Below are 9,451 nucleotides of genomic sequence, written 5' to 3'. Positions count from 1 at the left end.
TAAGTACACTGTAGCTGACTTCAGACACACCAGAAGAGGGCTTCAGATCTCATTACGGGTGGTTGTGAGCCACCATGTGGTTGCTGGGATTTGAACTCAGGACCTGCAGAAGAGCAGTCAGTGCTCTTACCCACTGAGCCATCTCCCCAGCCCCAAAATGATCTTTTTTGAAACTTAAAAAATTCTTTTGTGTTTTTCAACAGATTATGACTTCTTGCATCTTTTTATTCCATCCTTATTTGGAACTACTTAGCTGGAAATGTACTGTGTAAGCATAAATTAACGATCAAACCAAAAAACTCAAATCTTGCAGTGTTAAACATTAAGTCTCTCCCTCCAGTCCACTCTTCCGAAGCCACTACTCATAAAACTTTTGTATATAGCCCTTCAGAATTACTCTATAGAGAACACTGGGATCTTTAGACAACACACTTAGCAGGGAACATATTGTTAAAGGAATTGAAGTTTGGGGTGGAGGCTGTAAAAATATTCCCCAGCAGGGTTTGTTAGATTTCAGGAACAGACTTTTACTGCTGAACTCATTGCCTGAAAAATACCTTTAATTTCTGAGATTCTGGCCCTACTCTGCTCTCTTTCCTATCAGCTTTCCTGCCCCAGGAAGACATTCGTCTGCCTAATGACAGGCAGGAAGGATATTGCATAACCTCACTTTGTTCTCTTGACCTACACTGGAGACCCCTCAAATGATCCTTTTAAGAGAAGATGGGACAATGAAAATAATGTGTGCTTGAGAACACTTTAGTTCCCTCTGTTCTTCTCTCTGTTTTAATGCCTAAGTTTACTGTTATTAAGTTTGCGTATATTCCAGAGATCTTTTTCAAGCACTTCTTATTTGCATAGTGAGCTAGACCACAGAAGTCCTGACAGAGATTTGTGCTGTGTAGACTGTGCTGAGGATACGCATGTGCCCGGTGGAAGCAGTGTAGAGGAGGACCGCAGAGACCTTCCATTGCTGACCTCTGTCTTTTCTGTTCCGAAGTAGCTGCACAGTTCAATTTTAGTTGAAGAATGCACTTAGTGTATTACTTTATTGATTCACATAAGATTTGCCTGCTATCTATCTATCTATCTATCTATCTATCTATCTATCTATCTATCTATCTATCTTCTATCATTTTCACCTCTTATGTTTACATACATATACTGAGAAAGATACAGGTTGCTTCTAAGATGATTCAAATAATAAATAATTTTTGTCCCCCCCAATAAATAAATTTTATGTGATTTTTTTCTTAAATAAATGTGGTGAAATGTTTCCTGAGGTGTTTGGGCAAGTGTCACATCGCTTTAAATAGAAGTGGCATCTCACTCCTATCTGAGTATGCACCAGAAATAAAGTCATTTGCATGTCTAATTAAAGCCAACTTTCCTTTATTTAGCACTTTTATATTCAGTGAGGGTGGTGATGATATTGGAGGTAGATTGCTTCTATGTCTAAGCCAAAATGAAAAGGTATTAACTCATTTGATTTTCTTTTCCTGACATTATGAGATAGGAAGTAGATAAACATAAATATGGCTAGTATGAGTAACCAAGTCTGCTCCCCCAAAGGAATATCGTTTTACCAAATCTACTCTAAGAAAAGAACAAGTTTTAATGTCAGCATTTAAAGTCAGTAAGTCAAAAATAGAAGAGAACTTTTTAAAACCTCTCTCATATCACAAAGCATGCACACATGCTAGTTAATTCATGATGACATTTTAACCAGCTCTGCTTTGTCAGGAGTGATAACACAGGACCTATTTTAATTTCTTTAAAGGTTTACAAAGAGTCCCAGACAGCCTGTTAGCTCTATTGTGGGTCTTTGGGCAGAGACCACATTTGGGTAGGAATGCAAGGTATGAGTGTGGGTATAGGTGGACAAGGGCTCTATTTCTAGAGAACCCTCCTGGGAGGAAATCTCTCACTGAGCTATAAAAGGAGCAGCGCATTTTGCAGTCAGACCAAAGTGCAGTGTTATAGTCATGGAAGCATGCTAACTAGCTCGAATATTGTATTCAGGGACAATTCATGAGACACTGCTGACTTGTTTTATAATTGATTCACTTCTGTAGTGAAACCCACAGTTTCATCATGATAGATTGTCTTCAAAATTGGGGCAGGGTGCATGGCTCAGTGGAACAGTGAACATTGGTTTAGCATCTTCAAGGCTTAAGGTTCAACCCTAATATCAAAACCAAAAACAACAAAACATACTTTACTACTTTAGGCAACCCTCATATTTTTGTCTCTTTTTATTCTATCTTGGGGATTGAATTTTTGTGAAATCAAAAAGTTTATACAAAGAATGGGAAAAATATTTGTTGTGGCAATTATTTGTAGTGAAGTGACAGAAAAACCCATCAACTTAAAACTGAATAAACTGTGATATATTCATACAGCAGAAAAAACTAAATTTGTGTTGATTATATAATATGCATGAAGAACATTTAGAGTTGTACAAGACACTTATGCATTTAGTTATCTATGGCTGTGAACTAAAAATACACCAAGACACAACAACTTAACATAATACACATTAGTTATCTTGTAATTTCTGTTGGTCAGGTATCCAGGAGTGGTCTGGTTGGGCTATTCTGGTGCCAGATCATTCATGAAGCTACTCCTAAATTCTGTTGATGGCTGTAGGTAGACCTTATTAGGTCTATCTGCATAGGACTGCCTTAGGACCGAGGATGGCACAACTGTTATTGTAGCGCACCCGTATCATCCGCCATTACAAGATGGCGCTGATTTCCGCTGTCCATCTGGTAAACAACTCACTTGCCACCTTAGGACAGACATGCGCAGTTCTACATAGCCATGACTCAGCATAGCCCTCACTGCCCAGCCTTATGTTAATGAGGTGATTCCTTTCCTAGTCTATCCCGTGGCGACAACAAGGCACAGAGCACCCAGGTGGTGAACGCTCCAGTATATAGGGTGGCCGCCCTGGTCCATCAGGGTGCCCTGTACCATCATGAAAAGGGTTCCTGAATAAAGTGCTGTTGAGAAGGATCTTCGGTGTTGCATCGTTCTTGCTGGCCAAGCACGGTCGCTTCATGTTATCTTGCTCATAAGTGCTTACTCTTAGAATGAATAAGGGGTTTGTGAGAGCGATCTGGCTGTGACGTGTCTTCCATTGATCACCAGGGTTGATTCAGCTGATCTGGCTTGCTAGGCAGGTGTTCCCTTCCTCCCTCACCATCCATGTGTGACCCTCCAGAAGCTGCGAGCTCGGTTGAAGAGGATGACCTTCCCCAAATAAAGGAAGACCGGACTTCTGTCAAGGGTATAAGAGAAGCTGTGCTTCCCTGCAAAGGATGAATAAGGGACAATATCAAATATGGAAATTATGGGCCACTTAATTATCTGATCTTAGATGTGACAATATATTACTATATTACATGTAGTCTAGCCACTAGACTTAAACTTTAAGTCCAGCTGACACTGAAAGAGAAGGAATTCCCCATGGGTGAAGACAGATACACTAGAAGGCAACATAGAAGATGCCTGTGGATACACATTTCGTACCGCTGCTGGGGGGTGGGGCAGACAAAACACAGAATGATAGACTGCATTTACCCTGCGCTGCCACTGTCTGGTGCTGAGCTCTATCTAGCAAAGCGCTGATACAATGCACAGAGGGTGGGAAAAACAGAGTCTAATGGATGGCTGTGAGCATCCATTTCTGTATTTATCAGGCACTGGCAGAGCCTCTAAGGAGACAGCTTTATCAGGCTCTTGTCAGCAAGCTCTTGTTGGCATCTGCAATAGTGTCTGGGTTTGGTGGTTGTTTATGGGATGGATCCCCAGGTGGGGCAGTCTCTGGATGGCCATTCCTTCAGTCTCTGCTCTGAACTTTGTCTCTGTAACTCCTTCCATGGGTATTTTGTTCCCCCTTCTAAGAAGGATAGAAGTATCCACACTTTGGTTTGCCTTCTTTATTTTCATTTGTTTTGCAAAGTGTATCTTGGGTATTCTGAGCTTCTGGGCTAATATCCACTTATCAGTGAGTACATGTCATGTGTGTTCTTTTGTGATTGGGTTACCTCACTTAGGATGATATCCTCCAGATACACCCATTTGTCTAAGAATTTCATAAATTTATTGTTTTTAATAGCTGTGTAGTACTCCATTGTGTAAATGTACAGGGTTCCCAATGAAGGAGCTAGAAAAAAGTACCCAAGGAGCTGAAGGGGTTTGCAGCCCCATAGGAGGAAAAACAATATAAACGAACAGAGGTTGGGTATGAAAGATCAGGGATCCTCAATCTTGCAACCAGGCTGGGGCTCCCAAACTCTTGGACACCCAGGTGACATTGGGTCTATAAGCCAGGAGTCAGGTAATATGGAAATCCTGCTTAGCTCATTTGTGATTGTCCTTAGCTTCTCGGCAGTTTTCTTGGAGTGCAAAGAGGCATTCTGCAGGAGACTTATGTTACATTTCCTTAGGCGAAGGCCTTTCCCATGCCCCCCATGGCATTTCTTGATGGAAGAGACAGGTCTTGGTTCTAAACTGTTTATTGATTGTTCTTCGTGGAAAATGGGTGCACACCACCTTCTCAGGGTGGACCTTTTAAATACCTTTTGCAGGAAGGAATGTCTGGGAAGGGACACTTATTGGCTAAACCCTCAGGGCCTCTAGGTACCTCATTAGCATGGAGAACTCTGTTCTGGGATATGTGACCAACGTGGGGAGTATGGTCAAGTGTTCTGGGCCAGGCATCTAGTAGGGAGCAGGGAGACGCCTACTGCCTACTGCCTACCATCTCAGGTGCCTGGGTGGCAGGGTCACAGACCCACTCAACCTTTCCAAGTTTCCTTTGCTATTTGGATGGCTTAAGGGGACCGCTGAGTCACTGGTACCCATTCTTGCATGGACCTTCATACTTGTTTAGCTTTTTTGGGTCTGTGAAGTATAGCTTCCTGAAATTCATGGCTAATATCCACTTATAAGTGAGTGCATACCATGCATGTCCTTTTGTGTCTGAGTTACCTCAGTAAGGATGATATTCTCAAGTTTCATCCATTTGTCTGCAAAAGTCATGATATCTTTGTTTTTAATAGCTGAATAGTGTAGCTATTGTATAGATGGACCACCTTTTATTTACCACCTTTTATTTATTTATCCATTATTCAGTTGAGATACACATGTAGGTTGTTTCTGGTTTCTGGCTATAAAAAATAAAGCTGATATGAACATAGTTGAGCAAGTGTCCCTGTGGTATAGTGGGGCATCTTTTGGGTATATGCAAGAGTGGTATAGCTGGATCTTGAGGTAGAACTATTCTCATTTTTCTGAGAAACTGACAAATTGACTTTCAAAGTGGTTGCACAAATTTTCACTCTCACTAGCAGTGAGAGGGGGGTGGGGGGCATTCAGGATCAGGTGTGGGGAGAGACAGGAGAAAGGGTCAAAGGGCCAGGAGAATGAATGGAAATCAGCAGCTGGTAGGAGTGGGGAGTGGGGCGGGGCATCTCCAGGATGTGGAGGAGAGTAACCTTAGCTGAGATACAAAACAGTGGGGATATGGAACTTGAAGAGGCCACCTACTGTAGCCAGGTAGGAATCCCAGTGGTGTGATAGGTACACCAACTTACTCAGAAAATTTTCCACTCAAAATTTATCTTGTCTACAAGAAATACAGGGATGGAGAATGGAGCGGAGGCTGTATGAATGACCAAGCAATAGTCAGCCCTACTTTAGACCCATCTCATGGGCAAGCACCAATCCCTGACACTATTAATGATGCTGTATTATGTTTATAGATAAGAGCCTAGCATAACAGTCCTCTGAGAGGCTCCACCCAGCAGCAGACTGAGAGAGATGCAGAGACCCCACAAACACTGGACAGAGCTTAGGGACTAATATAGAAGAGTTGTGGGGAAGAATTGAGGGCCTCAAAGGAGACAGGAACCCCATAGGAAGACCAACAGAACCAAGTAACTTGGACCCTTGGGACTCTCAGAGACTGAGTCACCAACCAGCATACATGGGTTGGGTATAGCCCCACCCCCTGCACATATGTAGCAGATATGCAGTTCAGTGTTCATGTGGGTCCCTCAACAACTGGTGTGGGGCTGTCTGTGAGTGGATCCCTTTCACTTAACAGGGCTGCCTTGTCTGGCTTCAGTGGGAGGATGCCCCTAGCCCTACAGAGTCTTGTGTGAGGGTGGGGGGGGGGTACCCAGGGGATCCTCCATTCTCTGAGGAAAAAGGGATGGGGTAAGTGACTGTGTGTGTGTGTGTGTGTGGCATTCAGGAGGCAGGGCAGTGACTGGGATGTAAAGAAAGATGAAAAAAAAAAAGGACTAAGAAAAAAACATGTTTGTTTTAAAATAAAATATACACAAATATACCATTTTAAACCTTTTTTTATATGGAGTTTAGTAGTGTTCAGTGTAGTTAAATTCCTGCAACCAATATGCATCCCCAGAGCTTTTCATACTGTAAAACTGAAATTCTGTACTGTAGAACGTTGCGAGAAACACGGGTATACAAATATCTTTTTAAGACCCTACTTTGACCTTTGCAGTGCACATAGCCAGAAGTAGAACTATGGGGTCATATAGTAATTCTACTTTCCCCTTTAACTTCCACACCGTTTTCAGCAGCAGGTATGCTATAATACACTCCCATCAATAGTGTAGAAGAGTTTGGATCTTTCTACATCTTTGCTATTGCTTGTTTTCTGGATTTCTTTAAAACAGTAGCCGTTTTAGGGCCAGAGGGATTGCTTGGGGTTAAAAGGGTATACCTCTCTAGCAGGGGACTGAAGTTTGGCTCCTGGCATCCACAATGGGCATGGCACAACTGTTTGTAACTCAGCTCCAGGGAATCTTGCTGTCTTTGGGACTCCATAGCCACCTGCGCACACGCACGCACACACACACTCACATATACAGACACACACTCTCTCTCTCTCTCTCTCTCTCTCTGTCTCTCTGTCTCTCTCTCTCTCTCACACACACACACAGACACACATACACATACTCACACTTTTAGAAATGAGTCTTAAAAACAATAAAATAAAATAATAACCATCTAAATGGGCATAGACTGGTCATAGTGATCTTCAGCATCTTGTCCTGAGCGTATTGGTGCTGTATATTTTCTAATCCTCCTTCACTCCCCTTTTCCTTCTCTTCCTTCATGTCTCCCTTCCTTCCTTCCTTCCTTGAGACAGGGCTTCCTATGCAGCTCAGTCTGTCTTTAACTTACTATGAAGGCCAGGATGGACTCTAACTTCTACTAGCCTATTGCATGCTGAGGGGCTGCTTTGTTTTCTTTAGAGAAATGTCTGTCAGATACAGTTTCCATTTTAAAAATCAGGCTGTTTTTGTTAAATACTAAGGAGTTCTCTGTGTGCTCTATATGTTAATGCCTTTTTTGATATACGATTTAAAAATCTTTCCTCCTTGTGGGTTGTCTTATTAAATATATATATATATATATATATATATATATATATATATATATTCATGAAGACTGTCTTTAATTTTATTGTGTATTTTTTTTCAAATCCAATAACATCAAGTTCAATGTAAGATATTTGATTTTAATTACAGTTGCCACTTTTCTGTTTATCAGGTGGAACAGACCTCATTTTCTTGTCTGCTGAATTCATAAAACATGAAATTACAGCTTGGCTGTACTTTATATTTCCCCTTTTATTTTAACACTTCATCATTTTTATGTCATGTCTATCTGATTTTATTGAAACATTTTTGTCTTGAAGAATTTCCCTAGTTTGAAAATTATTATCACCATTACTGGGACCATCTTCGGATTCTCTTCTTAGCTATTCTCCAATGTTCTGATTGCTGATTCATGGATTTATTGGAATGTGCATGCACATTCCATGTCTGTAAACATTTAGTTATCTTAAATATGGGAGGACTGTCCTTGGATTTCGCCAATAAAAGTTGATTCAAATCAACTTACTTAAATTCAGTCTAAATGACCTCAAAACTCTGTCTTTAAGCATTCAATATTTATGCAATGCAGCTTCATGAGCATTTCTAATATAGTGTTTGGAGATGAGATCAAGCCTCCAAAAATAATTAACACAGTGGGGAAAGATACAAAAATGACAAAGCTGAAATAGAAGATGTACTACAGTGGAAGATGAGAATACAACCATTCTCGGCATGAAGAGTAACAATCAATTCAGACCCAATCTCTCTAGGCTGGATTGTTACAAACAGCAGCAGGTTTGCTGTTTATGACTTTTAGCATTTTATAAGATGGACAGAAGCCAGGATCATCACTGTGGTATATTACAGGAACTGGGTGTTTCAGTTTTTCTGAAGAGTACTTGTGTTTTTTTTTTTTTTAGAGAAATGTGTTTTTCAAAAGATCAGAAAATAAGGTTAAGGTTAGACTAAGATATTAGTATTGTTCTCTTTGTTTCTGCTAAGAACACCCCTATATTAGAAGCTAGGAGCAAACTTTATTTTTACTATTTATTAAAATTAGGTTTCAGAAATTGGATAAAATAGTGTAAAATAGTTATTTTTGATGAGACGTCAAATACTTGCTTATTTATTGTGTGAGCATACATGTGTACCAAGGTGCACACATGGAGGTCAAGGCACAACTTTTAGAATCCTTTCATTTCATCATGTGAGTTTCAGGAGTGGCATTCAGGTCATCAAGCTTGGGGACAAGTACCTTTACTTACTGACCCATTTTAGCAGCTCCAAATCTTGCTTTTAAAGGCATTTTTTTTTTTTTTTTTAATTGCACATACTGGGGCTGGTGAGATGGCTCAGCAGGTAAGAGCACCCGACTGTTCTTCCAAAGGTCCTGAGTTCAAATCCCAGCAACCACATGGTGACTCACAACCATCCGTAACAAGATCTGGCGCCCTCTTCTGGAGTGTCTACAGTGTACTTACATATAAATAAATAAATCTTTACATCTTTAAATTGCACATACTTCAATCGATTTTTCTGCTTAAACTGTTGGAAGAACAGGAGTTCTAGGAAGTTTTTGGTACTGGTTGCTAAACTAAGGAATGTACAAAAGTGCTTTAAAGGAGATTAGATTACAGCACTTGCTTAAACTGCTTTAACTCTGCTGTAACATACATTATGATTTACATGCTCATACAGTGGGAAAGCACCTGTGGGCTTCTTGTCAGAAGTTGTTCTGCTTCCTTAGTGGTTCTTGTTTCTGCTGGCATGAAACCGTCCTTTGTATGTTTGTCCTCAGAGCCTAGAATGCTTGGAATCCGGGTATTCTGTCCCAGACACCTGATCAAAGCACGCTCTAGGAAGCAGTTAGAATGTTCTAATCAACAACTCAAATTCCCATATGTGTGGAACTACACCTAAATTATAAATTTTTATTCTGTGAAGGAAAAATCACTCTGTACAGTGTTCATTCAGGAAGGAACAGAATGATGGTGGAGAAATGGATCAGCAGTTAGGAACATAGCTCCTTC

This window comes from Mus pahari, chromosome 9, assembly GCF_900095145.1.
Source record: "Mus pahari chromosome 9, PAHARI_EIJ_v1.1, whole genome shotgun sequence".
Classification (NCBI taxonomy): domain Eukaryota; kingdom Metazoa; phylum Chordata; class Mammalia; order Rodentia; family Muridae; genus Mus; species Mus pahari.
Note: the sequence above shows the minus strand (reverse complement) of the source record.